We start from the raw sequence: 17,039 nt of genomic DNA, 5'->3' as shown, positions 1-17,039 counted from the left end.
ATTTTCAAAGTGGACTTGTTCGTATAAGTCCGCTTTGAAAATTCAGGCTAAAGTCTCTGTGTATTTTATATATGCACTCTTTAGCCTGCTGTGGACTGCTGAAAATTACCTTAAAATAATTATCTTATTTTTTTTAGCATGCCTTTCCAAATAATACTTAACATGGCAATGATGGCAGAGAAAGCCCAAATGGTTCATCCAGTCTGTCCATCAAGTGGCTTATGGTAATAACTATCTCACTGTGCAGGTTCCTCCCATGCGTTCTGTTAAGAGTAGCAACTACACCGCCGCACAGGCTACCCCCATGTGTTCTGTTAATGGTAGTAAACGCTGCGCCATGCAGGTTACCTCCATACATTGTTAAGGGTAGCAGCCACCATGCTAGTAGGTTACACCTAAAGTTAATATAGGTTTCCCCTTTTCTTCATTACCAATCTCAATCCTTTAGAGATCCGCAATGTTTATTCCATGCCCTTTTAAATTCACCCACTTTTCTCATCCTCATCACCTCTTTTAGGAAGCCATTCCAGGCATCCACCACCTTCTCCATGAAGAAATATTTCCTGATGTTGACTTTGAATCACCCCAGAAGTTTCATTATCGTGATCCCTAGTCATACAGTTTCCTTTCCAATGGAAAATGTTTGATGTTTGTGTATCTTTAATACCTTTCAGGTATCTGAAGGTCTGTATCATATCTCCCTTGCTCCTTCTCTCCTTCAGGTTACACATATTTAGCTCCTTCAGCCTCTCGTCATAGGTCTTCTGAAACAGATCCAGCACTATTTTGGTCACCTTCCTCTGGACCCTTTCCATCTTGTTTATATGTCTTTTGAGATAGGATACCAGAACTGAACACAGTATCCAGGTGAGGCCTCACCAAGGGCCTATACAAGAGCAATATCATCTCCTTTTTCCTGCAGACTATTTCTCTCTCGACGTAGCCCAGCATCCTTCTCGCTTTAGCTACCGCCTTATCACATTACTTTGCTGCATTCACATCGCCAGACACAAATCACCCCCAGATTCCTCTCCCGGTCTGTGCGCATTACTCTTTCACCCACCCATCACATACAGCTCTTTTGGATTACCACACCCCAGCTGCATGACTCTGCACTTCTTGGCACAGAATCTCAGCTGCCACATCTTTGATCACTCTTCCAGTTTACTTAAATTGTTTTTTATTCTCTCTACTTCAGGTGTGTCCACTCTGTTACAGATCTTAGTATCATCTGCAAAGAAACATTTTTCCTTCTAACCTCTCCACCAAAAAAAAAACCATTTACCAACCAGGAGAAATGTTAATATGAACTGTTTGTCCTTATGAAAGATAAAGAAAACTGTTTAAAGGAAAGAGCAAGTGGTAAGAGTGAAATATCAAAATGTGACAAATCCAAAAAACTTACCAGAAAGGAGTGCTCTCCTCTTCATCTGAATGAGAAAAATGGATGCTACAATAACCCAAATGTGATAAGAAATCTGTGAAAGGGGAGAGCAGCTGAACCACACAGCCAAGGGCTTAAAATATTGAAGAACAGTATACAAATGGAATCACCAACAAATTAAAAAACCTGATGCATAAAAATCTTTGAATAAGAAATATGTAAACATAAAAAAAATGTTGGCAAAAAAAAATACCAAAAAAAAATTTACCAACCAGGAGAGATTTTAAATCCTAACAAGTGGGAGACATGTCTGCTGCAGTGTAACACAAGGAGGTGCATTTCAGAGTTTTCTTGGCACTGCTCTCCTGGAAAAGCTAGCAGGAGCCCATCCCATGCACGGATCTGACCCAAGTTTTGGCAGACCTGCTGAAACCTTAGCGATATACCTGCCTACCAGCTTTCAGGCATATCCGTGAAAGGGAGGGGCCTCCAGTCTATGTGCATGGACAGAGACAGCAAAAGCAATAGGTGCTCAATACTAGTGACATACGCCTAGAAAAGGATCCCAAAAGAAAATCGCAAAGGTTGGCAGGATTTAATGGACTACACATTCCCTTCTGGATAAAGAAAAGTGATTATGAAAAAATCAACACATTCAAAATAATTTCAAGGAGAAAAGAAAAATAAGTTATTCAAGTTATGGCAGCACCAATTGGGTACCTTCCAGTGGGGAGGACCAAGTCTCTTTTTTTGGCAAGTTTCTGGACTGGTCACATTCAGATTTTTTATGTTTATCTTTTGCTCTTTGCTTGGCTTACAGTACAAACTGGTTGCCGACACCGAGCTCATACTTATGTGCAAAGCTTCCCTCCAGAGAAAGGCCAGCATGTGGCTGAAACCCATGCCGGGGCATCCGGCATATATTTTCAGACTAAACTTACATATCGTAAGTTCTTTCCATATTCATGAGCATTTTTGCTCACATGAAATCTTGTTAGTTTTCCTACACATTGTTCACCTGGCCTTTGATCATCTTTGCCTTTATTTTCTTGTTATTCCTCTTACAACATTAAGTATGCTTTTGTTTTAAAAACAACAACTGGTGGAGAACCAAAGCAGCCAGTCAAGAGGACAACAAACATAAGGTTTGGTATATATTTGACAAGTCTAATATATACCAAACCTTATATTTGATTTTGTTTTAAGATATTACACTTATTGCATATTCACGGACAAGTACTTCCCTTTGATCTCTCTCTCTTTTTTTTTTTTTTTTTTATTACTTATTTAGATCCTTTTGTAAGATGCACCAGTTTTTACTGACAGGTGGCCATATGACCACCAAGCAGAGCCAACATGGCAAAAACCTCAGTAATAACTTTAACAAAGGCTTTGGCCACCACTTTTCTTCAGTACCTAGCCATATGAGAACTAGGTTTCAAAAGGTATTTCTATCATTTAAAAGTCCTGTAGCATTAGCTGAACCTCACTTTTGTTTGGTCTGTGGACTGGTAGGCTATTTTACCTTTTAAAACAAAACACCATACTTCTGTGTTTTGATGCAAGAGACTAAAATCAAAATGCTTCTAGTACCCAGGAAGTGCATTAAAATTCTCCCCAAAGAGTTTGAGAAAAATTATGTTGCGATTTTAGTCAGCATCACATGACCATGTACAGATACTCTTTTATTGTTCAGGCAATACATTACAGGGAACTAACAAAACAGAAAAGCAGCCTTAAATTAACAGGATGAAGGTTGCTCAGAATAACTAACATGTTTGTTTTTGGTTTTCGTATACAGTGAAACTATGAGGAGCCTTATAAAAGGATTTAAAAAATTCCAACATAGTGCAGGACATCTATGAACATTTCAATTTACTGCTCAAATACTGCACTGAACACAGAGGGCAGAGTTTTCTTTCAAAGTCGCCTCACTATTGGATAGCTAGCGCAAGCCAGGATGCCAGCAGGACGCCAACAAATCACAATGCTCAATTTTTCCCCCAGAGCATTTTATGACAATATTGAACCTGTAGGCAAGAGCATTAGGCTATTTAAGTGGATCTCAGGTAATAAATCAGCATAATGCCATACAAAACCAACAAAGGCTCTTCTGGAAAATATCACAAGGAAAACACCAAATGACATCACAGCTTTCAAAGCCATGTATTATATCATAACTGAATCTGAAGCAAACTAAACAAAGCTGAGGGAGGGGGAGAGAGAGAAGTCCTACACCTACATTACCTGAAGATCTGTTTTAAATTGCTACTTTAAAAACCACATACTGGATTCACCAAATTAATTCCTATGTTTCAACTAACTACAAATCTAGATGACGGAAAACTGACTAAATCTGTGGGTGGTAGAAGGTGTTAGCAAAATTGCATAGTCAAATTGGAAACCGATTCTGTTCAGCACTGTATACAAACAATGTAGCTGGCCTGTATAGAGTGTACCAATGTGTTAGCCAGTGATGTCACTCACATGTCGTCATCCATTCTGCATAAATCCATCAATAGGGCAGCACTCCATTGCTTCATTTGAGTTGTAGAGTGCCATCAGAGCTGTTTCAATAACATTTCAGAGGATGCACATAACTCTGTTACATGCACCTCATATTATCAAATTACAGAAGGCTGAATTAAAGCAGCCATTCTCAAACTTTGCTCACTCAAAATCCACTTTGAAACTGTAACAAACTTGAGGACTCCACTGCAAGCCCAGTATTTTGTAATCCAAATTAAAATGAATTTTCCCCTTCCAATCACACATAACTTTAATACTACAAAGTGCAAAGCCTGCTACACTATTATTTAGTGTTTCTTTCCCTGGGTCAGGGTCTCATCTTATGACCCAGAGGGGATCTTCCAGAGCAGAGGCACTGCATGAGAGTCTAATAAAGTTTCCAATGTTGCAATTTTCATACTTTTATATTCTTATGCATTGCACGCTACGGAATTCATTTATTTAGTTACTGTCATTTTGATTATTTTGATGGGCTTCCCATTGTGTCTCTTGGATCAGGTTTCAGGCTACTATCCTTACTAAACTGAGCCATTAAGAGGATAAGACCCCCAGAATTCCAAGGATACTAGCAGTGACCTTTCGGAGAAATTATGCAAGAAGCCTGGTTAAGACTCCTAATTTTGTGGAAAATTTTCCATGGGTGTCCTAGTGGCCCTACTCCTGACCCTGATGGTTGGGGTACAGACCCAAGCAAGGTACAGGCAAAAAGGTTGAACTTGCTGCATTTAAGTCACCAGTCAAGAAACCATGAGACCAATTTAGATCTTTCCCAGGTCATATATTCTCAGGTGCACAGGAGCCACAGAAAATCCCGATTAGGACAATTTAATTAGCCAATTTGGACATTCCTAGTATACAAACCTCCCACTGTCTGGAAGTTATTGCCTGGGAATAATTCTGGATCAAAATCCTGGGGATGCTATTTCCGACAAAGCTAGTGTTATTCCAGGACTCTCAGGCTGCCACTTGAACTGAATGCATGCTACAACAGCAGCTATAAGACAATGCACCAAACTTTGAGGAGGATGCAAGCATTAATCCCAGTTCTATCATAGTCCTACAACCTTAAAGTTATCTCCATACTGTTTATGTTAATTCTGCCATCTCCCTTCGAGTGGTCACTTTATCTCTGTGCCTCTGTTCAACTAACTGCTAGCAATATTACTAATAACTTTTTTCTTTGTCCATTGTAAATGGATATTTTTGTGTTGTGTGACCTTGCCACATACCCACAAGGTCACACAACACAAAAATGGCTGCATGTATATTTCTGATGTCTTATTATAAAGCTTGATGAAATCCTATTTGCTTAAACATCTCTTTTCAAAACTCAAGTTATCTGACATTAATAATTTGCTTGTAAGACATTTTATTGTACAGTTTTTTTAAATTTCCGTATCTACATTGTGATCCACACTGAACATTTTTGGAAATCATGGAATTATAAAATCTGATAAAGTAAAATAAACAAATCTTCTACACAACATGTCTCACATCCATAAAAGTGCAGTAAGCTCCCCAGAGCAGACTGCCTTGTTTACTCTTTGATGATTGCATTTATTTTTATTACCAATATACTGAGAGACAAGGAGAGAAGGTGGCTTGCCTAAGATCACAATCAGTAGCAGAGCCCAGACCAGAACAAAAGAAAGTTCCAGTTACTTTAAGCCTGAAAAGTTAGTCACTGAAAATTCTGGAATGAAGCTGGGAAGTTCCCATTCAGATCCAGCAGAAAAGGGTAGCAAGACAGGAAGCGTGATACTGGGCAAAAGCATATATAAAGATTCTGCAGGGAGGCAGCAGTCTACTGAAGGATGCAAGATACCCTCCCTGCCATTAATTTTGGTAAGCAGTGCTTTTTACCTAGAAAGAAAGGTGCATGTACTCAGATGCAGCGTCATCCTTGGGGGGGGGGGGGGGGAAGAAAATTGGGGCAACCGCTCCATTTCTACCCCTATCCTCACCCAACAACAGTAGCCCTACTCCATGCAACTGCCTGCAGGAGACAGTCACAGCATGATCCTCCCTCCCTCCCTCCAGCAGAAGACATAAAAGAGCAGCACTTTCACCTGCTTGCTTCCTCTTTCAAGTCACGGCATGGAAAAAGCACCAATGGGAGGAGGAGGAGGTTGAACTGTTGGTTTTCTCTCTCCCCCGCCCCCTCCCTCTGATGCTTTTTCCTTTTCTCCTCTCTCCCCACGTCTGGTGATCTTCTCAGATTCAGGAAACTTGCTTGATAAAATGTGAATATGTGTTGCCAAAGTAATACATAACATGGTTAAAGGAGAAAAAAAGAAAAATGCATAACAGTGCTACCAACAGTGATAAAAATTACAGGGTACAGTAGAATAGTTCTGCATTTTCCCTGGACATGGCATACAGGGGCTGGTGTCTCAACCCAATGGCCAGTGCCCTTCAGAGAGCAGCACTCTGCTGCCTGCTCTTTTCCAGCCCCTCCCATTCCAAAGAACAGGCTGCAGAGATCAGGAAGGGAGAGCTAAAACTGGGCCAGACAATAGAGCAGAGAAGAGCTACTCTGCTCCCTAATCCAGTCCCTCCTCTCCTGTCATTTCCCAGGGGCTGATGCATCGGGAGAACTAGGTAGCAATACTACATCAAGTAATAGTACAAAAAAAAAACCCTGATAGTAAGAATAGAGGATGGGGTAGTACTGTTGTAACTTACTGGGTAAATTTCACTGCAGTTAATTTATCACCTACTTCAGCATCCTCACTGTCAGTGATGCAACATGTATTTTCAGTTTACATAGGCTTGGATGTTTGTGCAGCAACCACTTTACTGAGAAAGGTGGGAATGCCTGATCTGGTGTCTGGGACTTTCTCAGAGGATGGATCATGCAGGTGGTTGGTTGTGAAGCTGACAGCTGATGATTTTTGCATATGTGCATGGGAGGAGTTGGCAAGGTAGCGAGATGTTATGCTGGTTTTTTCAGGAATCTATAGGAAGCTGTGATGTTTTGTGTGTATTGCAATTTGACTTGCAAAATTGTTAAATAAAGCTGCAGCTTTTAGCCCACAAGAAAGGGGTGGGTGTGCATTATTTGTGAAGGATGCATGTAATTTTCCCTAGATTATTGTAGATACCTAGAATGGAATGAGAACTGGTGGAAAAAAAATGAAGTTTTAAGTATGCATGTAACAGAGGGACTGTGGTAAGAACAGAATTGAAAAATTTGCATAAGACAAAGGTCAGGGGGCCAAAGTGTTGATTTAAGTACATATGCTTATTCTATCCAGAATGGGTTGACAGGTGGGACACAGCCTTAGCTTGAGCAGCATAGAAATGGACACCAGGACAGCCACAATGAGGCAAATGGGTCCTTACTTTCCAAGGGCTCCAGTATTCAAGAAGTGGGTTAATTTACATAATTTTGAAAAGGAAGGGGATACCTGCAAAACTATGTAAATACGTTTCACACAAAAGACCAAAGTACCTCCTTTCTATCTAAAATAGATTACACACATGCCATTTAATAGTGCAATGTAGGCGTTTCCACCTATACATTTCTATACGCATGACACTATGAGAAACTGAATCTATATAGAGTACATTAACAGCTCTGCTGACGTGCGTAAACAACTTTATCCGGCAACGGGGAACGGGGGGAAAAAAAACCCCTGTCCAAGCGAGAGAGAGAGGCAAGAGAACACATCGAAAAGTAACAAAACAACGGGAGACGAGTCCACAAAGGGACAAAATCTACAGCGACAACGGTGCAGGAGGAGGGTCCCCTAGACCGCGGCCTTCACCCGGACCCTCCGCAGTACACAGCGGTGGCTTTTCCCCCAGCCATCAACACCCACCCGGACCACCCCAAGAACTTCTCGCCCCTGCGTTAGCCGAGCCATGGCTCGAAGGCACTCAAACACCAATCTCTTACCGCAGGCCACCGCCAACAGCTGTTCCGCAGCCCTTACATTAACAACGTAAACAAAGCCCGGGCCGAGAGGGGGAAGTGGAGGTGGCTTGGGGCGCCGGGAGTTGTAGTTCTTTCGCTGCACTCGCCAAAAGGAGGGAAGGGAAGCTGGGACTACGTCTTCCAGAAGGCTGCGGAAGCCGCGCACAGGAGCCTGGTTGATGGAAATGGGGGAGGGGGAAGGGGAGGTCAATGCTGTTTCTTCGCGAGGGAGGCGAGGTGCGGACTGCTGCTCCCAGAAGATATTGGGACCGGGCTTCTGGGAGTTTTAGTTCATGCAGGGGCCGGGTTTTTGAAGCAGGGAGAACGAGTTGGGACCCTAAGTAACCCAACAGCAAAGTTTTCTAGTTCCAGAGTATACCTTAGTTCTTAGTAACCTAATGGTTAGATCAAGGCTGAGAGCCAAGGAAGTCAGGGTTTAAATCCCACTGCCGTTCCTTGTGACCTTGGGTAAGTCACTTCACTCTCAGTTGCCTCAGTTATAGCCTTATAGAAAGCCCTCTGGAAACAGGCAAATAACTAAAACTACTGCCCCTGAATTTAACTCAACTTGGGTTTGGAAAAATCAGTAATTAATTCTAAAATCCAAATCCTGTCTGATTTTTCAGGATATGCACAAGAAACATGCATGAGATAGATTTGAATGCAGATCTATCTCATGCATTTTCGTTGTGGCTATCGTGAAAACCAGCCTGGCTTGGAGGTGGGAAAAAAGTCCAGAACAAGCTTGAGGGGTGTATTGACTGCTATAGGGCAGGGAAGTCAAATTGCAGTCCTGGAGGACCACAAATCTATTAGGTTTCAGAACATCTCTAGTGAATATGTGTGAGATCTCCATACAATGGAGGCAGTGCATGCACATATATTTTATGCATATTAATTGGGGTACCCTGAAAGAGTTTGTGGCTCTTCAGGATTGCAGTTTGACATCTCTGGTGTAGGGGCTCAAAGTTAAGTATTCTTGGCTAGGGTTCTCAATAGGGAACTGATACAATACCAAAATATGTATGTTCAGTATTAGCTTACATTTTCTTTGCTCAAGCATATAAAAATATATTAACTGCTGAATGTTGTAAGCAGGGGTCCTACAACTTTTCAAAGGGCCACATAGGACATTTCATAACATTTAATATCCCATCTGTAAAACATGTTATCCAAGTGGTTTACAATAAAATTACATGCTTAATTAAAAGAGATATATAGACAAATCAAGAAGCACACTTAAGAGACAAAAAACCCTACAGTATTACAATATGCCTGTTGTGTTTGTGGCATTGTGGACCCTTGGTTACAATGGAGATGACTCCGCCCATGGGGAGGAGCCCCATGGGGAACCACTGTGATAGGCTGACACAGATAGCAGACGCAGTATGGATAGAGTCTTTATTGTACTGCTGTAGATAAATGGTGAAAGCAGGAAGGTAAGGCACTGATCCACGAAGTGCCAGTACGTTCAACAGGCTCAGAAGTATAGTCTCACCCAGATGTTCATGATAGGCGGGAGCCCGCAATGCGTGGTAACGCCGTGGCTGGTGGGCGGAGTTGGAGCGCCGGATCGTAGAGGTACTCACAGAATGAAGGCGTGTTCCTGGTGGTAGAATGGTGGGACCGAAGGTCCATGGTGCAGGATATAAAGGTAGATAGGCCCTCGAGGAGCGAGTACCCAATGGTCCAATATCCTGAAATGTAGAATAGAAAGAAAGACCCCCGAGGAGCGGTTGTCTTAGTGAGGAACCCCAAACATACTCAAACATTGATTTTATTAATGAGTTTGTAACCGTACTTAATTGGCACCTGTTAGAATGTACGATAACATACCTATACATACATTATTTGTGCCTGTTTGTAAACCGTTGCGATGGTACCTAACTTAGCGACGGTATAGAAAAGTTTTAAAATAAATAAATAAATAAAGGGAAGTTGGAAGTGAGAGACCCCCGAGGAGCGGGTGTCTAGAGCTTCTTACTGGAGCGAGGCCCTTAGCGAGAAAGCAGCACCTAAGCGTGCAGCTTAGAGCAGTCAGAGTAGCGAAGCAAAGTCTTTGCTAACTCAAGGTGGTAGCGGAGGCTAGATATACCCGGAGGTACTGACATCGTGCGGTGGGGCCGCCCCGAGGTTCCCGCCATGATGTGAATTTGAGCGTAGGAGATGTGCGCGCTCGCGCCCTAGGAGGCCACGGGAGTGAGCATGGCGGATGGGGACGCCCATGCTGGTTTGGAAACGCCGAGGCCCTCGGCACCAGAGGCAGCCATCTTGCCCAAAGAGAGTGAAAGGGGAGAAAAAGAGGTAAGGCAGAGCGGTTGCAGCCATCTGCGACCGACGGACGCAGCAATGCCCTGCAATAAAACATGACTACATCTGATAAATTTGACAGTTGTAAGCTTGGTTAAAAAACCAGGTTTGTATTGCTTTCCTGAATTTCAAGTTTAGTTCTGTGCTTAGTTCTGGAGGAAGAGAACTCCAAAGAAGTGGAGCCTGATAACTAAAAGAGGATTCTCTATTAGCCTCAATCTGAATAACTATAGGAGATAGAAGATATAAACAGCCTTTCTAGGAAGAATATAAAGTGTGAGTTGGACAGTAAGGAATCAAAAGTTTAGACAGGTATTATTTACAGGCATACCATTTTACTTCACAATGCAAGATTTGGTTAGATTTAAGCCAGGGTAAATCCCTATTTGAAGGTTTATGCGATAAGGCTGGGATCATCACAAGGGCAGTTTCTAGAATGTATAACCTTTTGAATAGGGAATTAATGCCTAATCCACCTCACTTTCTGAGTTGGGAGAGGGCTCTACAAACTACTTTCGGGCCTAGAAGATGGGCACTTTGCTTCTCTACTGTTAAACGTAGTTCATTATCGGTGTCAATCATTGAACACAGCTAGAAAATGTTATACCGCTGGTATATCACTCCTTCCAAGTTGCATAGGTTTTATCCCTCAATCGGTGACTAGTGTTGGAGAGGGTGTGGAGAAAGTGGGACCTACCTCCATATGTAGTGGGTGTGCCCTAAGATCACTACTTTCTGGGACACAATTGTGAAACTAATTCTTGATATGGTGGGTGAACAAAACCCCAAAGACCCTTTATTGTTTTAACTAAATGTATATCCTGGGGATTTGGTACTGTTAGATTTTCATTTAATGCAGCAGATAATACTGGCAGTGAGGGCTGAGATTGCATCCTGCTGGAAGAAGCCAGATATGCCTTCCTTGTAAAAGTTATCCAGAGGCTAGCAAATGTCTGTTATTTGAATAAATTGACTGCAATTCGGCAAAAACAAACAGCCAAATTTGAAAAAAGATGGCAACGATATAAATCCTGGCAAGCACTTCTTTAAAGGCATTAGTGCTTTATATTATTGTATTTGCTCCTCAGGAGGGGTGGAATTACTGGTATGGGATGTTGTTGGAGATTGTGGGAGTCTTACTGATTAAAGAACAAGATGGGACTATCATATGATCAATCTGATCTGAAAAGACACCTAAATAGGTGATATTTGGTATTTTATGTTTTTGTCTTATACTTTGTATTTTGTTAGTCTCATTTTATTTCTGTACATTATTAAAGATGAAGTATTTTAGTTTATGATTATTATCTCCAAAACTTTAAAAAAAAATCCCCAAAAAACAAGAAATCCTGAATGAAGAGCATGGAATGTAAGGCAAAGGATTTTGAACCTGATGCATTAGCTAATGAGGAGCCAATGTAATGATTTTAAAGACAGGGGTCAATGGCTGCAGTGTCCTGGAGAAGGTGAAAATGCTTTACCTGGTAAACCAAGAAGGAGAGAATTACAGTAGTCAATTCTTGAAATAAAAACATGGATTAATAGTTTCAAGTCATGGAGGTCCAAGAGTTGGCAAAGATGATGAATGTATCTAAAGAATAAAAATGATTTTTGAGTTGTGGAAACAATGAAATGAACTATAGTGATTTTAATCAGTTGGATTCCTAAGGCTATAACACCCTTGAGCGGGATCGGGGTCCCAAGCATCATTGGGGCTATAGAAGGAGCTGTCATTCTGTGACTGAACCATACAGCTTCAGATTTTGCTGAGTAAACTTTCAGTTTATGATCTATACTTGATCTAAACAGTTTTTCAGATTTATGTGTTGAAATAAGGCTTCGGTGTTTATAAAAGCTGTTATCTGAATGTCATCTGCGTAAAATGAAGGCCTGAAGCCACAATCTCGAATAAGCATTGCTAAAGGGGTTAAGAAGAGATTAAAAAGAGGAGCCTTGTGAAACACCAAAATGGCATAGGCGTTGGATCTGAGAGATGTTGTTCACATTCTACCTGGAAAGGATGTCTGGACAGCTAAGGAAATTTAAACCAGGTCAGGACGTTGTCAGCACACCCAATCTCCTTGAAGCAATCGAGGAGCAGGATATAATTGATAGTGTCGAAGGCAGTTCTCATGTCTGAAAAGAAAACGAGCACGTCCTTACCTACATCAGACTGGAGCCTGATGTCATTGGTGAAGGCGAGTAGGGCAGAGTCTGTGCTGTGGCCCTTACAGAAGCCTGACTGGGGAGGGGGATGTAAGATATTGGTCTTACTAGCATTGATCAAAGACCACGATCTCAATGAGCTTAGAAATAACCAAAGAGTTAGAGATAGGGCTGGCATTGGCCAAAATACTTGCATCTAGTGATTCTTTCTTTAGAAGAGGCTGAACCCTAGTATTTTATGTTGATTGGGAAAACAAACCAGAAGACAAAGAAGTATTTTTTATAACAGACATGGTTTTAGAGAGAGAGTCCAAAAATAGGATTTTTGAGCAATTTTGATGGCATAGGTGTAAAGATTTCAGAAGTAGGGCAATACTAGCAGCAGGAATAAGACTGAAAGAGGAAAAATGTAAGCTTGGAAGAGAACCAGGAGAAGGGGATGGGGCAATTGAGCTAACATCACTAGCTACAGGGAGATCATTACAAACTGAGCTAATCTTATTTGAAAAGAAGGTAGCAAAACTATTGGCAGAGTAATGAAAATGCTCTGACATTTAAATCACCAAGAGGTCTAAGGTTTCCTAGGGGTGGCATGTTTGCCTCTGGATGTTTGAAATGCTGTGAAAAGAAGGGAGCAGGGTGCCTGAGAGTGTGGCAGATAACGTGCCAGTAATATTTCTAGATTTCTCAGAAGTTGGCAACCCCATTCGCTGCCTTCCCCTTCATCTTCCCCCTGAGGTAGGTAGGTGGGCAGGTATAGGTGTAGCACACCCTTCCCTTCCCTCTCTCACTCCCTCCCTTCACTTCACACTCCTCTCAAATCCCTCCCTTCCTTTCACTTCCTTCCAATTCTCTCTATTACTCACTCTTCTCCCCTTTCTTCCTCCCCCTCTCATTCACTCCTTTTCTTCTCACCCTACCCTCCATTCCCTTCCTTCTCACCTCACTCTCCACTCTTTACTCATCCCTTATTCCTCTACTCTCATTTTGTCTCCTTTTATTTCCCTCTCTTCACTCAATCCTCTCATTCACTACCTTCTCTTTCACTCCACTCCCCACCCCACCCATCCTCTCTTACACCACACCCTTCACATCCATTTCATTCACTCCCTTCCCTCCCTTCCTTCTCACTCAACCCCTTCTTCCTTCCTTTCCTCTCATTCCCTCCCTGCCCTCTCATTCTCCATTCATCCCCATTTCATCCCCTCCTCTTCCTTTCTCTCTCCTCATTCACTGACTACTCTCCTTTACCTGGTGGATCCAGCCATCTCTTCTCCCATTAGCGGGGCCTGACTTCCCTGCCAACAGCAGTCTTCACCACTGGGTCCAGCCAGTTCTTTGCTTGTTGGCAAACCCTGTCAGTCTTTCTGCCACTGCCACAAGTTAAAAGAAATCTTCCTCTATAGGCTGGATCTGGCCATGCCTAGGAAAAGCAAGGTGGGCCACTAAAATGAGCTTGGCAGGGCCAGTCCAGCACTAGGCCGTAATTAAGCTGTTGTGTGTCCTGCCTGCAGCAGGCCTGCGACCGGGCCTACTTACCTCCGGTGCCCGGCTCCTGGACTCGACCCGTCCTCACTGGCAGCAGTAAGCAGCCGTCTGCGCTCCCGCACACCCATTGCCTCCTTGGCCGTTCCTGGCTTCTCTGTGGACCTCCCTGAATCCCGGCAGGTCTCCCCACATGTGCCACGGGGAGACGCCACTGACTAGCGTCCTGCCTCTCCTAGGCGCGTGCGCCTTGCAGGCATTTAAAGGGGCCGCGGCGGGAAACTAACCTATGGCCCTGGATGATGACATCATCAGGCCCTGCTACTTAAGGCAGGGCCCGTCACTCATTCCTTGCCTTGGCAAAAGGTCTCCACGCTTGTGTGCTCGTTGCTCGTCCTAGTTCCTGTCTTCGTTCCTGGTCCTTGTTCCTGTCTTCGTTCCTGGTCCTTGTTCCTGGTTACTCCCTAGCCTTGCTCAGACTGACTACTGGCTTTGACCTCTGCTTTGTTGGACCACTCTCTGGACTGACTACTGGCTTTGACCCTTGCTTCATTGGAACTACGCTCTGGACTGACTACTGGCTTTGACCCTTGCTTCATAGAGCTATGCTCAGGACTGATTACTGGTTTTAACCCTTGCTTCATTGGAACTACGCTCAGGACTGACTACTGGCTTTGACCCTTGCTTCATAAAGTTACGCTCAGGACTGACTACTGGCTTTGATCCTTGCTTCGTTGGAACTCTGCAGCTTGATTAGCTCTGCTGCCTGCCCCGACTCCAGCTTGTTCCCGACTATGCCTTCAGTATCTCCCTGGACTTGGCCCTTTCAGGCTCTGTCCTTGGCGCCTGGGTCTCTGGATCCCTACCTCGTCCGGACCTACTTCGGTCCCTTCGATACCTCTGCTGGTCCCTGGCTACCTGCTACAACATCCATTGGGAGTTGTCTGATGGAGGCCCGCCTAAGACCAACCAGCTCCGGCACCCAAGGGCTCATCCTGCGGGGAATGTGGGCTGGTATTGGCGAAGCTCCAGTCGGCCTCCGTCTCCTAGTCTGCTCCACCTCCCGATGGTGGGAACCCGTGGGGCTTACCCTATGGGTAGCATCAACCCCACCTCGGACCAAGGGTCCACCTCCAGCGCAACATAAGCACCCCTATAGTAAGCTAATGATATATAAATGCATCAGCAGTTATAAAAATCACATTAACCAAAAAATGTGTGCACAAATAAATAAAAATGTGTGTTAGTCTGGTCACCTTTATATGTTATTCTCAAATATGAGTAGTCTAAAAAACTGAAAAGGTGCACTAGAGAGGCATAAGGAGACCTCAGCGGGTGAGGAAGATGTAGATTACTGGATGGTTGGGGGGTGTTATGAGTATATGGGCGAGGATATATTGGTGGGCTGGAGGATCCTGGGGCAGAGTCCCTCTGATGTGGGAGAACCAATGCAGAGGGTCTCTGGCTTGGTGGTTCTAGACCCAGGTATCCCAGTGTTTAGCTAATACTTTTTTAGGTCTCCTGGGTCATAGATGGAATAAAAGTTAACTCATACTTCTGGTGGCTAGTGTTAGTCCATGGTACTATGCCAATGTGGTCCTGGACCTGAGGGTCCTGGGTGTGATGGTCCATCCTGGATCCAGGAGACCCAAGTCTAGGATCCAAGTAATCCAGAACTCTAGCTCCGGGACCATACTAGCACATCACCATATTTAACTTTACTCCACCTCTGACCCAGGAGTTAAATTTCCAGTATTAAGAAAACATGAGTTAAGCCTTCAGGGCTTTAATGCACCTTCCTGCATTAGGGAGTAATAACTAATGCCTTCATTAGCATGGGTTTTACATGGAGAAGTGCCAAAATCTTTATTAAATCGTGAGTAAAGTTACATGCACAAAAACATGCACATAGTAACGTGAGTAAAAATGTGCGCTCAGCCTAGTGCACCTTCTTACAACAGCACCTCCATTTTTTATTCCTCTGCACTCAGGCAGGCCAATTCACACCAATGAGTTATGCACCTCTACCAGCAGATGGAGACGGAATAAAAGCTGACGTCAATGCTAATTCTTGGTTTTCTGCTATTCTATTGGCTTCTTTTACTTTTCTGGTAATGTGCATTGATTATATCCCTGCTTGCCATTTTAATGAATATTATCCTGGGTAGTTGTTCACAATAACTGTACTCCTTGAAAAGACTTGCCCAGTATACCTAGTATTATGTTTCTCAGGACATATAGCCCTGCCCCGACATCAGCCCACTAGTGTTCTCCATCTCCAGCAGATGGTGGACGTGCATTTCCCTACTGGGAATTGCTTGTAGTAAAACAAAAAAGAAAAGAAAGAAGTGGAGAAGTTCAGAAGAAAACGAGAAATTGGATAGCACCGCCTGCCTCCTGAGGTGATACCAGTGGATCCCTCCCTCAGTTGAGTGCCTTGAATCCGGTAGCCTTTTCAGATGTGGATGAAAAAAAAAAGCAGTTGAAGGCTGAGAGAGGCTCGGCGGGGAAGACTTTAACTCTCTCTCCCGCTGTAGCCAGAGACCCGTTTCTGCTTTCAGTCAGGGAGAGCTGAGCTCAGTTTAAAAAAAAAAACGGTCGAAGGAAGACTAGGGAGGTTTTCTTTTCGCTATCTTGTCATACGGGTCTTCCTCTCTTAGTGTAGGTGGTCGGCGTCTTCTGCTCACTTTTCTGGGGAGTTAAGTAAGGTGCGGAGGTGTCACAGGCTCAGTGGGTTGAGCAGTCTTTGGCTAGGCCCCGCTCCCAGTCTTGCTCTCTTCTGACCACGTGGTAGGCCGTGGAATTTTTTGCGCACTTTTGTGCAGCGGTATAATGACGGCACGCACATGTGCACAAGACCGAGGCCTATGTTTGTGTGCATACTTCTGCAGCCTGCCGGTGTGCACATATTGAGTCATGTTTTGAATGCATAGCTGAGAATGTATTGAGTGCGTAGCTGAGTGCTTATTGTGCACGTAGCTGAGTGTGTACTTGGGCACATATCTTAATTTGGCTATGCAAAAAAACAGTACAGGCATGACACTGGTGTCAACGAAGTCTAAGTGCTTAGCAATTTGTGCTGCTTGGCATATAAGGGCAATATAGCCAGGCTTTCTGCAAGTCTGCCTGGATGTGCAAGGTGATTTGCTTTCTACTGATTTTGCCAACGCTGGTTCATCCCCTCGGTCAGAGAGGAGTGGGGCTGTAGGTAACCCAACAAAGGTGTTTCCTTCTTCCATCGATCCA

General features: G+C 43.5%; 1 protein-coding gene across 1 annotated transcript in view; it reads right to left on the bottom strand.

The window, feature by feature from the left end:
* CALCOCO1 (calcium binding and coiled-coil domain 1) overlaps nt 1-7,930 on the bottom strand; it is a 167,075-nt gene extending 159,145 nt beyond the window's left edge. The window contains exon 1 of the mRNA XM_029595193.1: nt 7,815-7,930. The gene's annotated coding sequence lies outside the window, so the exon portion shown is untranslated. The remainder of the gene's footprint in view (nt 1-7,814) is intronic.
* Nucleotides 7,931-17,039: the final 9,109 nt, after the last annotated feature.

The sequence above is a fragment of the Rhinatrema bivittatum genome, chromosome 3 (genome assembly GCF_901001135.1).
Source record: "Rhinatrema bivittatum chromosome 3, aRhiBiv1.1, whole genome shotgun sequence".
NCBI lineage: Eukaryota > Metazoa > Chordata > Amphibia > Gymnophiona > Rhinatrematidae > Rhinatrema > Rhinatrema bivittatum.
Note: the sequence above shows the minus strand (reverse complement) of the source record. Positions and strands in the feature narration are given on the sequence as shown.